We start from the raw sequence: 26,136 nt of genomic DNA on the forward strand, positions 1-26,136 counted from the left end.
AGATATTTAAACGACTTGACTGTGTCAAGCAGAAAACTACTAGTGCTGTATTCGAACTTTACGGGCTTGTTTTTCATATTCATCCAAATTAACTTATATTTTTCTATATTTAGAGTTAGCTTCCATTCATCACACCAGGTGGAAATTTTGTGTAAGTCATCTTGTATTCTCCTACTGTCACTCGACTTCTACACCTTGCTGTACACCACAACATCATCAGCAAACGACTGCAGATTGCTGCCCATCACGTCCGCCAAATTTTATGTATGTAGAGAATAATAGCTGTGCTATCACACTTCCCTGGGGCACTCCTGACGATACCCTTGTCTGTGATGAACGCTTACCGTCGAGGACAACATAGTGGTTTTTATAGCTTCAGATGTTTTCGAGCCACTCACATATCTGTGAACCACTCCATATGCCCGTGCCTACTTTAACAGCTTGAAATGGCGCACCGAGCCAAACGGTTTCCGGAAATCTAAAAACATGGAATCTGCCTGGTGCCCTTCATCGATAGTTCGCATGTGAGAAAAGAGCAAGCTGAGTTCCGCACGAGCGATGCTTTCTAAAACCACGCTGAGTCATGGACATGAACATCTCGGTCTTCAAAAAATTTATTATGTTCGAAATGACAATATTTTCAAAGATTCTGCGGCAAACCGATGTTAGAGATATTGGTCTGTAATTTTGCGGGTATGTTCTTTCCCCCTTCTTACACACAGTAGTCACCTGCGTATTTTTGCAGTCACTTCGGACTTTGCGCTCGGCAACAGATTCGCAATAAATGCAAGCTAGGTAAGGGGCCAATGCCGTACAGTACTCATTAAAAACTGAAATGGGATTTGTAACCGTTCTTTAGAGAATAGCTATACAGAAACGAGTATTAGATTAAATTCTGTAATACTAAATGACCTAAGAGACAAAAACCGGAAGCAATATTTCGAAGTAATAGTTAAAATTTTTACAAAGAGTAGATATTCGAAATAAACGCAAGGTAGTACAGAGGAAATCCAAGGAAGACATAACAGAGCTGCGTTTTGTTTTAAATGTAATATATGAACCAATGCGCAGCATTTTTAAGTCTCTTGAGTTTTTGTTTTCAGCGGTGGCGAGTGTTTACTCAGCTCTCGTGGTAGTCGGAATTTTGGGATTAGAAGCCTAATTAAATTGCATTCTTAGAACTGGATTAGACATTGGAGTGGTGGAGAATAGATTATTTTGGGATAAATTCAGAGACGGAGTCAATTAGAGATGATTGGGTGTACGAACCTTGATGTTCAAGTGAATGGTGATTGTACGTGTTAAACGAAACGCTACGATCATATACTTACGTTTGTGAAGAAATTTATTGACAATATGGGAACTTTTATGTTGAATTAGGACTTATTCGCTGTATGCGTATTATTAAAGAGTATTGGGACCGAAAATAGATTGGACCTTATCACTTCGCCGCGCGTTGTCAAGGTGAATCCGCCAATAAACGAGAAATGAAAAATAGTGCCCGTTAAAAGATTAAACTTGTGCTGAACAGACACTGAAAGAATTAGAACCCATAGTTAATATCGTGTTGCGAGAATTGAGAATCTTAGACATTGCAAAGCCCAGAGGCATATTTATAATTTATCTGACAAAAATGGTTCAAATTGCTCTGAGCACTATGGGACTTAACATCTATGGTCATCAGTCCCCTAGAGCTTAGAAATACTTAAACCTAACTAACCTAAGGACATCACACAACACCCAGTCATCACGAGGCAGAGAAAATCCCTGACCCCGCCGGGAATCGAACCCGGCAACCCGGGCGCGGGACGCGAGAACGCTACCGCACGACCACGAGCTGCGGACATAATTTATCTGACATTAATGGCAAAAGACAGTTTCATGGGAAAGCATATCTTTGGTGAAAGGTACACAAAGGAATGTAGTACTGAATGACTGTTATCATACCGAAACAATACACACTAGGATCAACTCTCCTTTCATTGATCCCCCGGTTCCATCTCTCATTAATTTAAGAACATACTAGGATCAACTCTCCTTGTATTGATCCCCCGGTGCCATATCTTATTAATTTAAGAACTTAATTGTGTCAATAAAACAGAAATATATGAGACATTCCCAGTGTTTACTAAATTCCGTAATCAGCTAGTACATAGACAATAATATCTATGAACATTCAAGGGTTATTGAAGGAAGCTGATAAACCTTTTTACAGAATTAATAGGATTCAACGAAGGCATACAGACTGCTAAACTAACTAAATAAAATTACTCAGGGAAACGAATTAGTAAAAATAGACTGGAACTCAACTGATATCTTACTCCAGAGTAATAAAAAGAACTGTCTTTGGATCCGTCGTGGTTGAAAGTGTATGAAATATCTCTGGAAGAACGCTATCAATTTTCAGCTGCTAGTTCACACGAGTAGATTAACAACGTGATTCAGAGATGTTTTATGCCCGACCTACACGGTAGGGAATGGTTCTTAACTAGCCGGGACAATATATACACATTTTTGAGATCAGCTGCGCTACCGCGGGGGGCGAGGCGATATCCGTGCAGTCGCGACGACGGTGGGTGTGCCGGTATAGATTCCATGCGCACCTGGTGACTTATTTGTTTCCAATTCTTTTAGTTGTTTCTTTACGCCAGGGATGCTTGTTACTAAGCCGTCCATGCATGTTTGTACGACTCGCCCCGCGTGGACGATTTCTTGAGAGTGAAATTTAAAACTTCGGCTTTGTTTTGCTGTCTTCAACTGCCACACCATACTGGTCAACAACTGAGTAGATTGCAGCCTTGGACTCACTTTACGATTTTACTTGGGACCAGAATTTTGTCAGATTCTCTACCAGATCTTTTGCTAAGATATGTAAGTGGTAAATTGTATGCTTCGCTCTAGATCTTTTCACAAAAGGACGAATCTCTAGTAATCTTTACTTGTCATCTGCGCTTTCTCTTTTGGACCGAGAGTGAAACAGTCTCTGCTTCCTCAACATTTTTCGAATCTCGTTAGTAAACCATGGCGGGTCTCTTCCGTCTTTAAGGGACTCCGGAACGCCCTATACTTGCAATGTTAAAATAACGCTTATAAATTACATCTTTCCTCACAAAGTATTTGAGGTAGGAAGTTGAACTTTTTACAGATTATTTATTGAAATATGGGCTACAACTTAACACAGGGATTTTACAAAATTTTAGTTCAGTTATTAAAGATGATTTTTTTTCAATTGTAATGAAAATTCACAACATTTTTTTGCAATTTTTTATTTATACATTAAAAAATATACAGTTTTTTGGAAAAAGGCTGTGTTAAATTATGCAGAAGGTACTGTGTGACATTTACTGAAAGTTTGAAACAAATACACTCCTGGAAATTGAAATAAGAACACCGTGAATTCATTGTCCCAGGAAGGGGAAACTTTATTGACACATTCCTGGGGTCAGATACATCACATGATGACACTGACAGAACCACAGGCACATAGACACAGGCAACAGAGCATGCACAATGTCGGCACTAGTACAGTGTATATCCACCTTTCGCAGCAATGCAGGCTGCTATTCTCCCATGGAGACGATCGTAGAGATGCTGGATGTAGTCCTGTGGAACGGCTTGCCATGCCATTTCCACCTGGCGCCTCAGTTGGACCAGCGTTCGTGCTGGACGTGCAGACCGCGTGAGACGACGCTTCATCCAGTCCCAAACATGCTCAATGGGGGACAGATCTGGAGATCTTGCTGGCCAGGGTAGTTGACTTACACCTTCTAGAGCACGTTGGGTGGCACGGGATACTTGCGGACGTGCATTGTCCTGTTGGAACAGCAAGTTCCCTTGCCGGTCTAGGAATGGTAGAACGATGGGTTCGATGACGGTTTGGATGTACCGTGCACTATTCAGTGTCCCCTCGACGATCACCAGTGGTGTACGGCCAGTGTAGGAGATCGCTCCCCACACCATGATGCCGGGTGTTGGCCCTGTGTGCCTCGGTCGTATGCAGTCCTGATTGTGGCGCTCACCTGCACGGCGCCAAACACGCATACGACCATCATTGGCACCAAGGCAGAAGCGACTCTCATCGCTGAAGACGACACGTCTCCATTCGTCCCTCCATTCACGCCTGTCGCGACACCACTGGAGGCGGGCTGCACGATGTTGGGGCGTGAGCGGAAGACGGCCTAACGGTGTGCGGGACCGTAGCCCAGCTTCATGGAGACGGTTGCGAATGGTCCTCGCCGATACCCCAGGAGCAACAGTGTCCCTAATTTGCTGGGAAGTGGCGGTGCGGTCCCCTACGGCACTGCGTACGATCCTACGGTCTTGGCGTGCATCCGTGCGTCGCTGCGGTCCGGTCCCAGGTCGACGGGCACGTGCACCTTCCGCCGACCACTGGCGACAACATCGATGTACTGTGGAGACCTCACGCCCCACGTGTTGAGCAATTCGGCGGTACGTCCACCCGGCCTCCCGCATGCCCACTATACGCCCTCGCTCAAAGTCCGTCAACTGCACATACGGTTCACGTCCACGCTGTCGCGGCATGCTACCAGTGTTAAAGACTGCGATGGAGCTCCGTATGCCACGGCAAACTGGCTGACACTGACGGCGGCGGTGCACAAATGCTGCGCAGCTAGCGCCATTCGACGGCCAACACCACGGTTCCTGGTGTGTCCGCTGTGCCGTGCGTGTGATCATTGCTTGTACAGCCCTCTCGCAGTGTCCGGAGCAAGTATGGTGGGTCTGACACACCGGTGTCAATGTGTTCTTTTTTCCATTTCCAGGAGTGTATGTTTGGAAGATCCTTAGAAAACATGTAATTAGTATGAGAAAATAAAAGTTTTGGGAATCGAGCGACAAAGATTGGATTAACTTTTTAGTGCATTCCAGGTCCATAGGATGGATTATCTTCATCCTCGGCAAACTCCTCCTCCAGCTTCCTATTGTTCCTCCTCCTGTTTACTCTTGCTTGTATTTCTAGACTCTTTACAGCCCTGTCTGCAGCCCGAAGGCGTTCCTTGTCTAAACCAAGCATCGCTCGTACCATGTTAGAACCTATCTTCATTCCCATATTTCTAAATACGTACCTTGCACCTTACAATGTTGCCATCATTGAAAGTCGCAACAGCATCATACACACCAAAGTGAAGTGTTTCTATTCCAACAAATACAGTCTTGGGGATTCTCGACCATGTAACACTATTTACACTTTCATTGGGGTTTTGAGTTTTTCCGTGAATACACTTTTTCAACAGTTCAGGTGCTGCTAAGTCTCTGAAAATAGGTTTTATACTTTATCTCACATCACTAAAATGTACCTGATGAACACGGACGTTAATAATAACACCATTTGACAGCAGTTTAACAGCGCAACAGTGGGTCACGCCCATGTAGAACACATTTCAAAAAAAATTTAAAAATAGTTTTAGTCTTCGGAATTGAATAAATTATATACCTATTAAAAGGTAATAGTCTGCAGATTCAGGAAACGCAAAAAAAGTAAAAATTGAACTTTTCATGATTTTGAGCCTTTCCGGAGCCCCTTAATCCACTTACTAGGCACACAGTTCTCCAGACCACGATTTACATTCTGCTTAATTTTTGCTCAAAATTCCTCTACGTCCATATTATTGGAGCTAAGTGATGTCAGTGCACTATCTAAGTGAGATGCTAACAACTGCTTGTCTGCGCTCTGTAGTAGAAACATTCTCCCAGCCTTCTTAATTCAAATGCTCAAATGTGTGTGAAATCTTATGGGACTTAACTGCTAAGGTCATCAGTCCCTAAGCTTACACACTACTTAACCTAAATTATCCTAAGGACAAACACACACAACAATGCCCGACGGAGGACTCGAACCTCCGCCGGGACCAGCCGCATAGTTCATGACTGCACCGCCTGAGACCGCTCGGCTAATCCCACGCGGCCCTTCGTAATTGATTTATCGACTTTCGTAATCATAGTTGCTATAATGACATGATGATTGCTAATCCCGGTTTCTGTATTGATATTGTCGAAAGGTCCGGCTTATTTGTAGCTATCAGGTCTAAGATATTTTCATTGGGTATGGGCCGCCCAGCTAGTTGCTCAAGACAGTGTCCATAAAACGTGTTCAATATTATTTCGCATGTCTGCCTGTCTGTATCTCCCGCAATGAGTCCATAGAAACCCCAGTCTATACTCGATACATCAAAGTCGCCTCCAACAAGTATTGGGTGACCTGGGTATTTACACACTACTGAACGTAGACTTCCTTTGAATGACTCTAGACCTGTCAGAGAGAAATCGATTGGCTTGCAAAAACATCCAGCAATTCACTGGGTTTCACCTGGTTCTGTCATACTCAGCTTCGACCTAAAGAGACAGTATTTTTGTCAACTGCAATAAACACTCCCCCTCCTGTGGCCTCTACTCCGTCTTTCCGATATATATTCCATGTCTCGCTAAATACATCAGAGCTTCCCACTTTGGGTTTCAGTCAGCTCCCAGTCCCGAGAATAGTTCGAGCCGGGAAACTTTCCTAGAGGGCAATAAATTCAGGAACTTTGTTGCGGATACTTAGACAATTTACTGATAAAATTTTGACGGTCGAAGTGTTTTTACTTTGAACACTGACTTTCCTTGCTGCATATCGACTGGCAACCAAAAAGGCCGCTCCTACTAAAAAGCATTCGTTTCAACGCTGCAATCTGACGTTACACATCGTTACACCATTTGCGAGTTCTTTTGCTAATGTTCATAACGCCTCAGATGTGTTCGAGAAATTCATAAGGGACCGCAAGGTGGCTAGTGTTTGTTTCCTATGGCCTGGGGCAGTTGCTAATCTGGTAAGGAAGTCAGAAAACATGGAAAGGGACCAAACCCTCACACAGGGTGCAGTACGGCCCTTGGCCGGGCCTTAGGTAAAAGCAGCCCTATGGGAGGATGATTCTTGCTGCTTCCTGTGGGTTCTGGGCCAAACTCACTCTCAAGAATTTTACGCCATTCAGCCCACAGTCCCGTCTCCGGTCACCGAAGCATTTCCTGTTGTTCTGTCTCAAGTCCACTGCTCTGCATATTCGCACGCACCCTAGAATCACTCATAACGCCTTAAAAACCGTCATCGGGTTAATAAAGAGAGACATGCAAATTACAAAGGGCACCATACTGCCAGTAACCATGTTTTGTAGTGTCAATAACACTTTTGCAGGCCGCAGTGGCCGAGCGGTTCTAGGCGGTACAGTCTTGAACTGCGCGACCGCTACGGTCGCAGGTTCGAATCCTGCCTCGTGCATGGATGTGTGTGATGTTCTTAGTTAGGTGTAAGTAGTTCTAAGTTCTAGGGGACTGATGACCTCAGAAGTTAAGTCCCTTAGTGCTCAGAGCCATTTGAGCCAATAACACTTTTATACCGATTTTCTCTCTTGTCAGCTTCAGAATGATATATAATTTCTAATTATAGATGAAACTGGCATGCAAAATACTTTCTGCATTTCAAGCATATATATGCTGGTAATTAGGGTACCTTGGGCATTATTTACAACAACAAAAAGTTAGCGTGTTATCAACCAGAGAGGAATTAAGTGTGCTACGAACTGTGTCTAATGGGTGTTTGCTGGATGAGCTTGAAGAACTTCAAGCTTATATACACAAAATTCGTCAATTTCACTGCTTAGTAAACGAACAAGAGTAGTTCAATAGTTTTCGTTTTTCGAGTTATTTACTTTGAAAGAATAAACGTGGATAATTAGGCTACTGTATTTCGTCCCTTATACGTGAGTAATGTGTCTCCTTTAACACATTCTGTACATATTTCCCTTAAGTTTATCAGTCGCTACATATAGTTTATGGCGTCTACCTGGTTTCACTTCATTCCAAGAGTTGTTTCCTTCAGCTAGTGTGATTTTTGTGACAGTTGAGATACTAGCCGACTGCGAAATCTTATGCTACATATGTACAGTACCAGCGTGTTACTACGTAACACATTTTATGATTTTTTGCTTTGGTCTTTTATCTTTTGTTCCTGTCCTTTATAAGCACTATATGATGCCTGTCATAGTTGTCGTTGCTTTATAACGAATGCTTTCTTGTGTCTTATACCTCTTTCCTTCCATACATTACAACACTTCCCTATGTCCCCCTTTTTCCATTTTTCCTCCTTTCGCTAAAGATGGAATCATGTTCTTATCTTGCAGTGTTTATTTGTTGATCATCTGTGGGTGATACATTACGGGTACTAATATATAACTGTTTATGTTTACACTTCGTCACCCTTTTACTGACTTAGTGTTTGATTTTATGCAACATCAGTCATATTTATGTACGGTTCTGTAATCCGTTCATTTATTTGTTCCTTAGCATTGGGTTCATGTTTCTTTTAGCCTAGAGCATATGTTGGTCTATGCCTGTATATTATTAGGTGCCTTTTCCTGTAACACTTCCCTCTATTTGCTAAATTATTTTATGTGAATGTACATTACCACATAGTACGTATGTAATTTTGGCAACGATTTTTTGGAATGACTGGCATCGGTGCAATTTTCGTAACGTCTCTGTCACTGCTAGTTTATAAAAGGTAAAGAATTTTGGTTGGCTTTGTATTGACGGTGCACGGTTGTTTTGTGCCTTCTGTGTAGTTTGTACATAATGCTATCTTCTTTAAAAATTTGTTGTTAGTTCATCCCTCTCGACGCATATGGGTCGATTAGGGGCTGCAGCAGTACAGTTAACCCGCTCTTTTCTTATTAAATTTGCTGTAAATAATACCTAAGAGATCAAAAGTAACTACGACATACCTAATTTATGATATTACAAGAATAAATAAGCTCCATTAAAGCTGTATTTATCTCAGAAATGGGTAAATAGTGCTGATACCAAAATCTTTGACCCCTTACCAAATAACATTATTTTCCTAACCAAAAGCAAATCTAAAGTTGAAAGTTAGCTGAAGAAGTTCGTCCTGGGCAAATACTTCTATTTCATGGAAGCAGCTAGTAGTGCATCTAGTATATAAGTGGCAGATTTAGTGAACTAAATATTGGATTCTCTTATGTGGATGTATGTATAAATGGTCAATATGCAGTCAAAATTAAATTCCATTTATATTACTATTCTGTAAACGAACTTGATTTACCACCTGAAGTGAACAAGTAACTAACTGATTAGAAACAAACAATACTGTTTTTCCTCTCCTCATTCTGTAATTATTTACTAATTATTCCTGATATATTCAGATCTTAGCCTGGAGCCAAATGAAAAGTTTTATGACCCAATAATTATAAGAGGGATATATATACGGGGCCTTTGGTGTAGTCCAGTTTTTCACTGCTGGTCTAGCCGGAGCTGCTGTTGCAGCACTGCAGCTGCTGATGACGACAGGAAACTAAGAAATCCAAGGTGGCGGCAGGCCAGTCAGGCCCCTTATCTGTCATGTGACGAGCCACACCACCTCCCGTCACCATTCCGCTCCTTCTCCAAGCCTTCGCCGTTCTCCAGCCAGTAGCAGCGTAATTCTGGAACGAAACAGTCAATTACAGTGTAAAGTTCTAGGGACCATTGAAATAAAAGAGCGAGCCAAAATGTAACCACAGAGCAGCCATCTTGGCTGCGAGCAAAATTATCTGAAAAATACGAGTCTTTTTGCTTCATGTTGAAAACTGTTTATCCAAAAACACATTTACACACCTAAAATATGTCAGCTTAACACACGCGCAAGAATGCACGCACGAACACACACACACACACACACACAAACACACACACACACACACACACACACACACACGAACACAGTGTTTATGCCATGAAATTACAAGTTAAGTAGCACTAGCTGAATGTACAATGTTGGAGATCCTTACAACACGTGATGTAAGGTACGATTTAGCCTCAAAATTAATCATGTTCCATATCTCAATTGTCTTTTCTCACTATCAAGTATTAAAATAGTATCTCTGTGTCTAAAATAAATAGATACAGTTGACATTTTAATCAGATGATACGTTGTTAGTGGATCATAGAACGAACCGACACAACCTGACATTTTTACAAGTTTTTCACTAATACTTCATATTATTAAGAATCATTTTACGGGGTTTAGATAATGCTCCACATTTTGTACTAGAAAATAAAATCAATGTTATTAGCCGCCTAATGTTGCTTTTTATTTGCATTTGAAGTCGATGTGCTAGAGGTTATGCACAAAACTAAGTTCTGAGGACTGCTGCAGTATTTACTGACAGAGTATATTTTCTCGAGGTTGTCTAAAATATTTACAAATTTTGCTTCCATTTATCAGCTACAAAATAACACCAAAACCTAATAAAAATACACGATGTAAAACACACACACACACACACACATACACACACACACACACACACACACACACACACACACACACACACACACACACACACAATATAGGCAAAAGACAAAAAACCCAACTAAACACGATTTTAGGAAGGAATGTGTTTTGCCTAGTTTTTGTATTGTGTTGTATCATCACGACATGACAAGACAGACGTGAGAAATGGTCAGTGATAATGGTGCAACAACAAACAGATGGAGCTGGCCGGAGTGGCCGAGCGGTTCTAGGCGCTTCAGTCTGGAGCCGCGCGACCGCTACGGTCGCAGGTTCGAATCCTGCCTCGGGCATTGATGTGTGTGATGTCCTTAGGTTAGCTAGGTTTAAGTAGTTCTAAGTTCTAGCAGTCTGATGACCTCCGAACTTAAGTCCCATAGTGCTCAGAGCCATTTGAACCATTTTTGACAAGATAGGTCAATATATTTTAAAAATATACTCTTTTCCACTGAAATAAAGTTATTTATCACAAGAAGCAACAATTTAGAGTACAAAATACATGCAAGCTGCTTATTGTATTACACTAACACAAACCGAAAATTCGAACTTTGCAGCAAAATAAAATCGTATTATTTCTCACAGAATGCAGCATATCGGGCACGTAAGATATGTAGCACTTCTGTCATAATTTAGTTATTCTATTTTATTTAATAAATACACTAGGCTCGAAACTTCCTGACATATGAAAACTGTGTGCCACACCGAGACTCGAACTCCGGACCTTTGCATTCCGTAGGGAAGTGCTGTACCATCTGAGCTACGCAAGCACGACTCGCGACCCGTCCTTACTGCCTCAATTCTGCCAGTACTTCGTTTCCTACATTCCAGACTTCACAGAAGCTCTTCTGCGAACCTTGCAAAAATGGTTCAAATGGCTCTAAGCACTGTGGGACTTAACATCTGAGGTCATCAGTCCCCTAGACTTAGAACTACTTAAACCAAACTAACCTAAGAACATCACACACATCCATGCCTGAGACAGGATTCGAACCTGCGACCGTAGCAGCCGCGTGGCTCCGGACTGAAGTGACTAGAACCACTCGGCCACAGAAGCCCGCGTGAACCTTGGAGAACTAGCACACAATAACCTGTACCCAAGACTTGTTTATTGATGAGACTGATAAAACTTCCGAGGTTAAGCAGCACTTGTTAATGCTGAAAGTATCATACTCTACGAGGACAAGGAACCTTCAAATTAAGTACTTCCGCATTTAAATTGTCTGTATTACTTATTAGAATGGAAGTGTTTCGCTTATTGGCACTATTGAAACAAATTGTAGGTAAGTTAATGACCATAGTTCGAACTCTGTACCGTTCATTAATTTCTTCAAAATGCAAAATAATTATCGTATACTATTTCAAAACACAGATGCGCACTATTGCCAACCTAGCTAACAGTTTAAAGTACACTTGTCAAAAAGAATTACCGAAGTAAACAGCGTTATTCACACAGTATTGGCAATGACCAGAATACTTTCCAGCAGCAAATGTTTTTCGATGTTACATCAAACGTTGTAGGTCAGCAGCAGTAACAAAAGTCACGGGGAACGTGGAGATGTTGAAACATGTTATCCCCAGTAAGGCCATTTTACCCACTCGGTTTCATCGGCTACTTACTAAGGATCTGGCTCACAGGAGTAATTTCGTTGTACAGATGTGCAATTGTTTTAAATTTTCACTTTCAGGATCACACCAACATTTGTTGTTGTCTTTCAGTTGAATGAATGTTCTAATTTTCCAGTTATGCAGTTTAGTCTTTCACTTTATTTTCTGGAGCCACTCTAAACTTGGAGTGATAATCAATTTTTGTCAAAGATCCTCTTTAAAAGATATTATTCAATTATTATGTAAAATATTGCCTACTACTTTCGAAACAAACATGAAAACTAATCACTCCATTTCATCTGAATTACTTTGATGGTAAATGTCATGTGCATTTTCGTTCTCTCCTATATCAGTAGGTACTTCATAGCCCCTGACTATTGAACTGTGACTCATATTTAATGCAGCCTTGTCAACTTGGTTATATTTAATTCATGTGTTTGAATTTAGTAGCCTGTAGGAGAGACTGCTTTATTTATGAGCATTGGTAGCCCTGTTAATTTGCCTTCAGCGTCAATCCAATCGTTCTCTTATCCTCTTCATATTCGTCTTTTTCTTAATCTGTTGTATCCAACAACAGACATGTGTGAATTAAGGTCTGAAATTGAAAACAATACAATAACTTCACAAAGTGACAGAGACTATACAAATAATTTCGATATTATTCTTTTACCCATAGATTCAATATGTGTATTGTGGATGATACCAATAAATTTGAAAGTTATTTCATATTAAAATACTCAGTAAATTACTATTGATGAAATAGTGTCCTCTTTGCCAATCAAAAGAGTGCAATTACATGAAACTGTAAATATTATTAACAGCGAAATAAGTTTTCAACTTTGGACAGAACTGCAGCAAGCTCACGAAATTTATGTCATATTTATTATCGTTTTTCCTCTCCGAAGAACCAGCTATTACTTGTTTTACTACTATGCTATACGTTCCTTTTGATGTTTTGGCTCCTATTTTTGTCTTATTTTGCTAAGTTTTGTTGTTGCTTTCTCAAGGAGTATCAAGTTGTTGTGCCACCACAAATTACAGCAAACTGTAACAATCTACACCTAACTCGTTATTTTATGTTTGGATGTATATAATAATTACTCCATGTTCGCCACTGTCGCAGTGTTATAGAAAAACTAACGAATTGATCTCCATGTTACACCAAAATTGCGAAATTGTAAAAGTAAGGCGATATGTGCCCACCTCTACGATGGTTTGAAATACACTGGAGATGCTTTCGATAAGATGTCTGAATCTCTGGAGAAGAATGGCAGTTTGTTCTTCGTCAAGAGCAGAAACCAGAGGAGGCACTGTTGTTGGATGCTGGGTCTGGAGCAACGCTGACATTCTAACTCATCCCAAAGATGTTCCAACAGGTTACGGTCGTGACTGTGGACACACAAGCCCATATCAGGAATGTCATTGTGCACAAAACTTTATACACAATGGACATGTGTGGACAACAACAAGTTTAATCACGATAATGAAGCAAGTTGTGACTCGTTCTGTGAAGCTGTGACTTGTTCCAGCAATTGCCTCATTTTACAGTGAAACTGTAACGACTTGCCCCCGAAACTATAACAAGCTGGGCAGAAACTGTAACGAGTTGCCCCTAAACTATATCAAATATGTGCTTCATGCATTTAAAGCATTCCAAAACAGCTAAATACAGAAATAGCAACAGGTCATTTGTGAACATTTTTATTTGTCATCCTTTTTCGTCCCTATCATTACCCACGAGGATAGTGGGTGTGTCTTACACCTACAGATATTTTATGTAAATGAGTTTTATAATGACCAGAATTTTTTGAAGTTGCTTCAGATGTTTCTGAGTTACTCGTTTATATCGCCCTTACCTGCCCCCATCCGAGCCATATGGGTGTAAGGGATGTTATAATGTCAACTTTTTCCAGACATAAAGTGATATACAGGTATCAGCAAAAAGAACATGCCTATCTGGGAATGAATAAAAACAGAACGTTATGTGATACCAACAAATATTTACCACTGAAATAAAGGAACAGCTTATATCAACTGGTTTTGAACAACACATCAATCAAATGGTAACCTCCATTGTTGATGCATTGGCTGCACCTCTTTCGAAAGGTTTTCATGACTCAGTGGGCCATCTGAGGCAGAATAGTAACAACCTCCTTTGTTATCACTTTCTATAAGACCTTCCATGGTGTTGGGGCAATATTGAAGTACCTTGGATTTTACGTATACCCAAAGGAAAAATTGTCAGGGTGTCAAGTTACATGACTGTGAAAGCTATTCGGTGTCACCATGCAAGGAAACAACATGCCCAGGAAGCATGTCTTTCAGGATTTCAAGTGAACGATGAAACGAGTAGCATATTATACCATCTTGCTGAAACCAAACGTTTTCTCCTCCTTGTTCATTAATAATGGCGTGCATTTTTGCCTGGAGGAAGCTTTGCGGCATTACACAATAATGATCAATGTATACTTTAGCTGTCAAACAACCTTCTTCAATAAAGTAGGGACGCAACACACCAAACTGCACACCCATCTTTTACTTTTGGGCTACGAAGTGAACATTAGTGAAGTTCTCTTTTCTTTTCTTTTTCTTCAGACCAGTATCTGTAATTTTGTTTCTTTATTACACCTCAAAGATAAAAATTGGCTTCATCTGTAAAGAGAATATCTGTGCGCCACACTTTCGACAATCTCATACTGGTTTTAAAGACTTGAGATATCACAATCTTATAGCGAAACATCATTAGGTCTCGGTGAAGAATGCTGTGAACTATTCAGCACAATAACTGTAGGGCAGTCGCGTGTTTTTGTGCTCAGCACAGTGGAGACTACTGTATTGAATGCCTTACTAAAGCCACATTTTCCGGTCCCACTGCAGTGATAGGTTGGCCAGGAGATTTCCTTTTCAAAGCAGAACTTATTTCTCTAAAATTACGGGTCCATGTGTAAATCGTTTCTTATCTGGAATAGACTAATGTCGACCGGTGACTCAGTCCAAGCGGTGGCTTACGATTTGGCGTCATATTCACCAGCCTTTTCTTCCCTCCAACGTCCGGGCAACATGGTACCACGTCGCAAGTGGATGATTCGCCACAAATCAACGTCTTCACATCATCGGACTAACGGACTCTCCACTTTGTTCCATTTGCCACCTCATGGATGACGATGTCCACCAACTGACTTGGGCTGCCACCAGCGACATCTGGAAACTTGGCCGACAGTTCGATGCTTGTTACCTCCGCGTTCCGCCGGACTCGATTGACCCATGGACTTTTATCCATCCTGAGGATACTTATTTCCCTGTCTCCAAAAATCATGCGATTGTATGGGTCAAGCGATGGACGATTACCTACATCTATAATGATGGCGACAAATCACGCCTTGATTTCTGGCAGTACTTACAAACCGCCCACAGTGAAGTCGAGCACCGACTGCGCTACCGCGCCTTCTTCGCCAATTACGTACACGCGATCCTTACATCACCCCACTCAGTTGGATGGTGCCACATGCCGACAGCACTCCCGCCTCCCTGCTGACATCTGAGACTCCGCGCTTCTTTCTATATTATAATCCACAGTGGAGTAGGCGCATGTACACGCGCCTCCTTTCTTTTAGGCACTATAACAGGACATGCTGGTTTTTCCCCCACTCCACTGTTTATTGCTTCACAGCTCTTAGCTTACAGCCGTATTATTATTCTTTTTTTCTTACACCTTGTTAACACAACAAAACTTGCTCGCGTTGTACGAGTGTAATTCTCGTGTTATTTCCTCCGGAAGGATGGCCTTTCTGTTGTATTTAAGCATGTACCAATAAAAATATTTTGTTCATTTACCCTGTTCCTGGTAAAAAATAATAATAATAAAAATAAAAAAAGCTACTTTAAGGGAGTGATACAGGGACGGGAGGGGGAGACATCGCGGCCAGGCCTCGGGTTCCGATCCCTGCCCGCCTTGTCTCCACCTGCTCATAGCTGAATGAAAAAAAAAAAAAATGAAAAAAAAGTCGGATAGAGCGTCTGCCATGTAAGCAACTGCCCCGTTGATGTTTATCAACGCCTGTAAGCAGTAAAGTTCTGGATCTCATTATGAATTCAAGTGCAAAATGGTTGCGGGAAGAGAACTCTGTCGCTATCGGCGATCCGCCATTTGTAATAAACTCCTCTACTGCGTACATACAGTGCACACAAAATCAAGCTATGGCTCACAGTGACAATGGCACATACATCGCAGTTGAATCACAGTACTCCTGTCACCCTACACGACTTCCTCGCATAGCTACGTCGTTCAAAATTATGGAATTCTTTTTGCTGCACCCTCTTTATGTACAATATGTCCAGTTTGTACATGGCGAAGCGGAACAATGGAGGTTACAGATGGTTACAATGATAAGATGTGTGCAATATCCATACAGATAATACGTAATATATCATACGAAGATGCTACAGGAAGACTAAATACACCAGAGTAATTGCAGCGATGAGATCAGCTCAATACGAGCAGAAGCCTCAATCGAGACCCCGTATTTTAAAGGTTATAGTTGTTATTACAACATTTTATAAAATTGATAACAAATGAACCACATAAGCAGTATGTACATATTTTGTTTTATATAAAGGCCCAGAATGGCAGTAATCACCACAACAAACTGCCTTGAAACAGGCATATATAGAAACAATTATAAACAACTTTACTAAACTGGTATGCAAATTGTGTTAGTGCTATAAATTCTATACACATAATTTAAAGGCAACACGAATTTCCTAAATCCTCACATAACATTCTTCATGGACGAACAGCCACAATCTGTTATTTGATAAGGATTTATAATGTTTCATACATTTAAAGTTCACGTTTGGTGTAGGCATGCACTCATGAACTTTATTAACAACTTGGTTAATACCATATCAGTATTTTAATGACAGGTCACAAAGTGACTGGCGCTTTTGTCTATATTCTATTATATTTTGTATATAAACAAGTAATTATATTGAACACTTTGTGTACAGGTAGTATCTGCCTCAAACAAAAATTTTATTAATTTCTTCGACGTACAAGTCCCTTTAGCATGAAAGCACCGATGCTCTTGGAAGAAACAAATCTAGTGGATCTTTGAAGCACTTCCACGAATGTAGTGCATTGTAAAAGCCGCTTATAGCGTCCAGAGCAACGACTGGCACAGACAATGTGCTACATTATTGTGGGAGATTCTGACATGCAGTTATATAGTGGCCATATTGAGGACATCATTGACAGTGAAAGTAAGTACATCTTAAGTTATTCTAACGTAAAATCAAGTTTGAACTACTTCTCTTATGAGTGGTTTCGTAATGAAAGCATTAGGACAATATATAACATCGATATAAAATTTGTTAATGTTTTGGCTCATTTTTGCTTGCTAGTCGTGTCTACAATTTGTTTTGCGGATTATCAGTTCATGGAAGCTTCGAGAAGTGGGATTGTGTCTAGGAAAATGTGAATTGCTTTCAAATATATTACATGAAGTGGTGGGTGGTTGAAAACTGTATGTCTCAGTGGGATTGATAACACTCCTTAAAACAAATGACTTTTCTTTTCACCAATCCCTTCTTATATTCGTTGCTTTCTATGATAATAAAGATTAATCTTGCCAAAAGTTTTAAAATTATATTCCAACGTGAAACCATCACCTTAACACAACTGAGAGTTTACCTTTCGCCAATTCCGTCTTGTATTCGTTGCTCACTATGATTTTAATGGCCAATCATGTGAAGAGTTTTAAAATACTTTTTCCATATATGTGGGACTCAAAGAGTGAAAACTGAAAAATGCTTCTAATTCAAAAACTTAACTTGGATTCAATAGTTGTAACCTCGCAAAAATCATGAAAGGGCGAGCAAACCAGCACGGCAGATGTCACTTCATATCAGTGACCGTTGGCAGGCTTGGGATCGTGAGGGTACTGTGTGTAAGGTTAACGTTCGTTAGACTTTGGGAAACACTTGTGAGTGGGCAAGTTACATACTTCAAAATTTAAGGTGGCTTAGAAGAATGGCATTAGCACGATTTACGAACTCGGACATTTCACACTACTTTGAGTAGTTACCTTTGATTCGTTTGGGACTGATTTTGTGCATCTATCCGAAATTAACTTGGTTCAGAGGATTTTCGGCACCTGCGAAATGCTATTTTTTGCTGCAGCCATTATTTATATTCGAGTGTGGTGAAATCGCTGCATAATCTCGCTGTGGTTATTGAGAATGACAAACTTAAAGTATCCAGTGACAAAAGTGAACTGCACATTCGGACTTCGAAAGTCTTTGTTGATTGTTGTTGTTGTGATCTGCAGTCCTGAGACTGGTTTGATGCAGCTCTCCATGCTACTCTACCCTGTGCAAGATTCTTCATCTCGCAATACCTACTGCAACACACATCCTTCTGACTCTGCTTAGTGTATTCATCTCTTTGTCTCCCTCTACGATTTTTACCCTCCACGCTGCCATCCAATACTAAATTGGTGATCCCTTGATGCCTCAGAACATGTCCTACCAACCGATCACTTCTTCTAGTCAAGTTATGCCACAAAATCCTCTTATCCCCAATTCTGTTCAATACCTCCTCATTAGTTATGCGAACTACCCATCTAATGTTCAGCATTCTTCTGTAGCTCCACATTTCGAAAGCTTCTATTCTCTTCTTGTCCAAACTATTTATCGTCCATGTTTCACTACCATACATGGCTACACTCCATACAAATACTTTCAAAAACGACTTCCTGACACTTAAATCTATACTCGATGTTAACAAATTTCTCTTCTTCAGAAACGCTTTCCTTGCCATTGCCAGTCTACATTTTATATCCTCTCTACTTCGATCATCGTTAGTTGTTTTGCTCCCAAAATAGCAAATCTCATCTACTACTTTAAGTGTCTCATTTCCTAATCTAATTCCCTCAGCATCACCCGACTTAATTCGACAACATTCCATTATCCTCCTTTTGCTTTCGTTGATGTACATGTTATATCCTCCTTTCAAGATACTGTCCATTCCGTTTAACTGCTCTTCCAAATCCTGACAGAATTACGTCATCGGTGAACCTCAACGTTTTTATTTCTTCTCCATGGATTTTAATACCTACTCCGAATTTTTCTTTTGTTTCTTTTACTGCTTGCTCAATATACAGATTGAATAACATCGGGAGAGGCTACAACCCTGTATCACTCCCTTCCCAACCACTGCTTCCCTTTCATGCTCCTCGACTCTTATAACTGCCATCTGGTTTCTGTACGAATTGTAAAATTACCTTTCGCTCCCTGTATTTTACCCCTGACACCTTCAGAATTTGAAAGGGAGTATTCCAGTTAACTTTGTCAAAAGCTTTCTCTAAGTCTATAAACGTGGGTTTGGCTTTCCTTAATCTATCTTTTAAGATAAGTCGTAGGGTCCGTATTGCTTCACGTGTTCAAATATTTCTACGGAATCCAAACTGATCTTCCCCGAGGTCGGCTTCTACTGGTTTTTCCATTCGTCTGTAAAGAATTCGCGTTAGTATTTTGCTGGTGTGATTTATTAAAGTGATTGTTCCGTAATTTTTACATCTGTCAACACCTGCTTTCTTTGGGATTGGAATTATTATATTCTTCTTGACGTCTGACGGTATTTTGCCTGTCTCATCTGTCTTGCTCATCACATGGTAGAGTTTTGTCAGGACTGGCTCTCCCAGGGCCGTCAGTAGTTCTAATGGAATGTTGTCTACTCCTGGGGCCGTGTTTCGACTCAGGTCTTTCAGTGTTCTGTCAAACTCTTCACACAGTATCATATCTCCCATTTCATCATCATCTTCAACTACATCCTCTTCCATTTGCATAATATTGTCCTCTAGTACATTGCACTTGTATAGGCCCTCTATATACTCCTTCCACCTTTCTGTTTTCCCTTCTTTGCTTAGAACTGGGCTTCCATCCCAGCTCTTGATATTCATACAAGTGGTTCTCTTTTCTCCAAAGTTCTCTTTAGTTTTCCTGCATGCAGTATCTACTTTACCCCTAGCGATATGTGCCTCGACATCCTTACATTTGTCCTCTAACCATCCCTGCTTAGCCATATTGCACTTCCTGTCGATCTCATTTTTGAGACGTTTGTATTCCTCTTTGCCTGCTTCATTTACTGCATTTTTATATTTTCTTCTTATACCAATTAAATTTAATATTTCTTTTGTATTCAAGGATTTCTACTAGCCCTCGTCCTTTTACCTACTTGATACTCTGCTGCCTTCACTGCTTCATCCCTCAAAGCTACCCATTCTTTCCCCCATTCTTGTAAATTGTTCCCTTATGCTCTCCCTGAAACTCTGTACAACTTCTGGTTTAGTCAGTTTATCCAGGTCCCATCTCCTTAAATTCTCACCTTTTTGCAGTTTTAATCTACAGTTCATAACCAATAGATTGTGGTCAGTGTCCACATCTGCCACTGGAAATGTCTTACAATTTAAAACCTGGTTCCTAAATCTCTGTCTTACCATTATATAATCTATCTGATACGTTTTAGTATCTCCAGGGTTCTTCCATGCATACATCCTTCTTTCATGATTCTTGAACCAAGTGTTAGCTATGATTAAGTTATGCTCTGTGCCAAATTCTACCAGGTGGCTTCCTCTTTCATCTCTTACCCCCAATCCATATTCACCTACTGCGATTCATTCTTTCCCTTTTCCTACTATCGAATTCCAGTCACCCATGACTATCAAATTTTCGTCTCCCTTCACTATCTGAATAATTTCTTTTATCTCATCACACATTTCATCTATTTCTTCGTCATCTGCAGAGCTAGTTGGCATATAAACTTGTAATACTGTAGTAGGCGTGGGATTCGTGTCTGTCTTTATCACAATATTGGGTTCACTATGGTGTTTGTAGTAGCTTACCCGGGCTCCTATTTTTTTATTCATTATTAAACCTACTCCTGCATTACCCCTATTTGATTTTGTATTTATAACCCTGTAATCACCTGACCAAAAGTCTTGTTCCTCCTGCCACCGAACTTCACTAATTCCCACTATATCTAACTTTAACCTATCCATTTCCCTTTTTAAATTTTCTAACCTACCTGCCCGATTAAGGGATCTGACATTCCACGCTCCGATCCGTAGAACGCCAGTTTTCTTTCTCCTGATAACGACATCCTCTTGAGTAGTCCCCGCCCGGAGATCCGAATGGGGGACTATTTTACCTCCGGAATATTTTACCCAAGAGGACGCCATCATCATTTAATCATACAGTAAAGCTGCATGTCCTCGGGAAAAATTACGGCCGTAGTTTCCCCTTGCTTTCTGCCGTTCGCAGTACCAGCACAGCAAGGCCGTTTTGGTTATTGTTACAAGGCCAGATCAGTCAATCATCCAGACTGTTGCCCCTGCAACTACTGAAAAGGCTGCTGCCCCTCTTTAGGAACCACATGTTTGTCTGGCCTCTCAACAGATACCCCTCTGTTGTGGCTGCACCTACGGTACGGCACTCTGAATAGCTGAGGCACGCAAGCCTCCCCACCAACGGCAAGGTCCATGGATCATGGTGGGAGGACTCTGTTGATATTCGAGGGTTATTGTGCTGTTATATGAACGTTGATCACGTTACATGACTGTGCCCTTCACACTACAGAAATTTATCGTTCTTTAATAATTTTTTTTTTTTTTGAATGATATTTCCGTCACTTGGCACTAATAATTTTTTTATTTCCTATTACTATCATGATTTCGGCCTTAAATCATTATCAAGTACCACACTGTATTAATTCATAGAAAGAAAGAAGAAGAACCAAAATTCAGTACTAGTATTCCGTTATAGTGTCAGATTAAACGTTATCGGAATTAAACTACTTAGGCGGCCGTTGTGACAGAGCGGTTCTAGACGCTTCAGTCCGGAACCGCGATGCTGCTACTGTCGCAGGTTCGAATCCTGCCTCGGGCATGGATGTGTGTGATGTCTTTAGGTTAGTTAGGTTTAAGTAGTTCTAAGTCTAGCTGATTGATGACCTTAGTTGTTCAGTCCCATTGTGCTTAGAGTCATTTGAACCATTTAATACTACTTACAGGTTACTTACAATTAGATTTCGATAACTGAAGTCATCATGAAGATCTATTGATCACCAAATTGTATGGCAGCCACATAGCAAACATGTTTTCCAGCCATACAGTAACTAAGCCACAGAATGAACATCGGTATGGTATGAAAGTTTTCGGTAATTTGTTGCTGAGTATCTGTTGTATCTCTGTACATGACTGAAGGAAATAATACGGAATGCAGATGTCTTGGTGCACTGAATGCAATCCACATTGGTCACTACTCATTTGTTAAACCTGCGCAAAACAAAAAGAAATTGACGTGATGATGCAGTCACTTCAACATACTCACAGGCTTCAGCCATGACTCTTCCTTTACCTTGTCCAATCCTGTTCCATTATCTTGCGGATTATTATTGTACTGATTTTCCTTTATATTATTTATTTCTCAGAAACCTTGTTTACGTGACAATTTGCTCACATTATCATCCGATTATAAATAATTCTTTCAAGTTTAATGATGTTATACAGTTAGATTTTTTGTACAATCATGACACGTTACTTTATAATGTTCCTTAGGACAACACTGTAATGGTTTTATACCAACCAAGATTTCTACTTATCAGCAATGAGATAAATTTGCCACACTTTTGTTGTACACGATACTTCCAAATAGGTGCCAAATTTGTTAGGCCCCGCTGGAGGGTTGTGAAGGGAGTCTGCTGGGGCACACTTGCTTGTGGCACCCGAATACGATAATAATATTAATGTAAACAAAAATGAAACTAGAATACTGTAAATAATATATGTCTCTTACTGGCTTTATACAGCGGATGGCTGACTGTGCGCGACCTCAGAGCCATAGATACTCCTGGTCTGAGACTGTAGGGCAAGAGTAAGAGAGCGTTTGGCGCACAGTTGTAGGTAGCTGTCTGAGAGAGAAAGACGATGGAGCAGCGGATTTTGGTGGTGTGCTCTGTAAAGCCAACAAGTGTTACATTACTGTAGGGATTACGAGAACATATAAGCAGAAGCCTTCTCACAAGCAAGGTAAAGACGTGAAATAATTACGATTTTCGTTTTGCCAACGGGGTAGTACAGATGAGTTGTCTGATATTTTGTAATTGTTGAGTAACCCCAGGATGTACGTAAACAGAGTGTTAAAAAGGCTAATTAGATATTTCACTTTCTCATTGTTTCTAATATTTGGTGACAGAGCTATGTGTAATTTGATGATTTGCATTTATGCTGGTTTAGTGGGCTTAGATAACACCTGCTGTATAAATTCATTGTTCGTGAATGAATTAGTAAATATGATGTACATTTCTGATCAACTTCAAGTATAAAATGTTTTTGAAAAGCCAAACTTGCAATATAATTTCACAAAAAAATCAGTGTCAGTAATTCACCACAATTGGTACCGCCTCCCTGTCCAGGTCATATGTTTTTCGAAGAAGTTGGATTTTTCTTAAATGTTTTCATTTATCAGCCAAAAGAATTTCGTGTGCATTTCAAAGTATCACGGGCAGCATAGCACATTGCTGAGCCTGTAGCTAGTATTTTATTCTTTTATGAGAGACCAGAATACATCGCGTTCCACCATTACTGTGTTAGAGGTAAGGCAATTTACTTTGTTTCTTATGTGAACAAGGACCAAATTTATCAGTTTTAAACAGGGCCAGAGGATTCAGAGACTAAGGAGCTGAATGTGTTTTGCAGTGACTGTATTTCTTTATTGGTATTTGGAGTTGCAGTGCCCAATCAGCTCGTATAGAGTTTGGTAACAATAACACAGAGTAAGTACACCACTTGCACTTACAAAACGCTATACGATAATTCGAATTTAGTACCCGTTCCACAATTCAGTCATTCATTCAACGTAACCGTAAAGTTTTTATATTTGATATAAAGTTACAAGTAGTTACATGTGCAGTAAACATGGTCTGAAAATATGCTATGGAAATCACTGGTTGACTGGTGGTCAAAAATGAACAATGTAGATTATAAGTCTATGTTGCACAATCCATGATTATGGGAAGATTGTAGGCACATAAAATCATACATATTTGGTAGAACTGTGTTGTCTGTGAACAAATTTGTAATTACCTGTTTGGAAGAATGGTGTTACGTTTATAGTATGAAAATATGACATCACGCGGAAATGAGTACCCTACATCACATACTGGTTTGAACGAAAAACACTCATACATCAACGCACTGTATAACAGTTATGACCATGACAGAATGCTACCATCTATCGAATCTTATTATAAAGTGGGCCTGTGTGCCACACACGGACATGGTACGGAATACTACGGAATTATGCAATTAAAATATTGTGTTGTAAACAATACGTTGTAGAGGAAATATAAGGTATTTAATGCAAAACTCCTGTAATAATCAGATGGTAATACATATGGAGTTAGGGAAATGTGTGACACGGGCGTGGGCTGGACGGGAATAGAATCACGAATAAGCTGTGTGTGTATGGTGCTAGGGGTGCTAGGGAGGTGACGGAAAAGTTCTCAGTGCGATAAAGGTACACCTGTTTGGAGGAGGGAGTGGGAGGTGGGGGGAATGATATGGAATCAAGTATGAAATAGGAGTTGAAGATGTCAGTCTAATGGAATCTAGTGACTGTGAGTGGTGGATGGAGGGGGGATAAAGGGGAGGGAAAAGCCAATGATCGGATTATAAACCCGAACTATTAATTACAGGAGGTGGAAGCATTGCATAAGCACAATATTGTATTCAGGATGCATAATTATCATTATCCAATGGAAGTGTTGTGGAGGAAACTGGGTGAGGGGGGGCAGAAAGGGAAAGTAGGGAACGTAAGAGTATATCAAATGTGCCTGTGTATAAACAGATATGTTCCATACGCCATATGACAGAGTCTCACTGATTATAATGTACAGTCACTGGACGAATAAAATAAGTAAAGAAATTAAACTTAGATTAGTTGCAGAAATGGCACAAGTTACATAGTTCATGAAGATATTAAACTTGTTTCATACAGAGCAAGAAAAAGTACAACTCGTTTATTCTGTATGACACAATAAGCCATTACTTGCATGTATGCAACAATTCATTAAAGCCATATCCAGGCATAGAAGGGTGGGGCAGGGGAGGAGGGCGAGTGAGTGGGTAACATTGGGGAAAGATCAGGGAAAATGGAATGTGCAGCCACAGACAAATTAACCACAATAAGTAATTGTGGTACAATCAGGGAAAGACACGATGAAAATTATAATCTGATAAAAGAAAGCGTAGAAGTGCATATATCATACAACAACATAATTCATAAACATTAAAAATGTGGAAGCTTAGCCCATAAATGGAAACATTAAAATTTGATACACTATACTGATTAACTGGTATACAGGTTGTATATTCTAAGGAATAGAAAAGATGAATACAGGATATACAACAGGTATCAGATGCTGATTTTAAAAAAGTATATACAAAACAAAATGTAATGTACAAAGTATTTAGTATTAAAGCATTATACAAATGTACTTAAGAACAGAGAAAATAAAATAATAGTAAAACCCAATGACGTGTAATAGAAAACAGAGGTGACTACTATGGGATACATGAGTTACAGTGTTAATTTGAGCTTGTAGTCCTTACATGTCACAAGATCTGATAGAGGATCCAAAGGGTAAAAAAAACCAGTCAGAGGATATTTTAGTAATAACAACAACATTCTCTTCGTATGACATTTCAATAAAGTCTTTAATTCCAACAGTTTTATATTTACATAATATCTTATACAGCATAAAACTAGTTAACCAATGACTTCTCTAGCACATTTTCAGACTGTCTTCACTGCACGTGTAACTACTGTATCGATGTTCATTCTGTGGCTGAGTTGTTTTGCGGCTGGAAAACACGTTTACTACATTTTCTGCCATTCATTTCCGTGATTTTGTACTAACCTACGCTGTGGGACACCCAGTTCAATAAATCTTGACGATGACTTCACTTCACAAAGTCTAATTACACCAAACTTGTAAGTAGTATTATTTCGATCATTTTTAATCCGGCGACGGAATGGCTTATTAATGTTGAATTTTTGTTCTTATTTTCAGTGCATTTGTACAAAACGTTTTACGGTTTTTTACTTGTTAATAGCATAACCTAAATCATGATAGTAAT

The sequence above is a fragment of the Schistocerca nitens genome, chromosome 9 (genome assembly GCF_023898315.1).
Source record: "Schistocerca nitens isolate TAMUIC-IGC-003100 chromosome 9, iqSchNite1.1, whole genome shotgun sequence".
Taxonomy (NCBI): Eukaryota; Metazoa; Arthropoda; class Insecta; order Orthoptera; family Acrididae; genus Schistocerca; species Schistocerca nitens.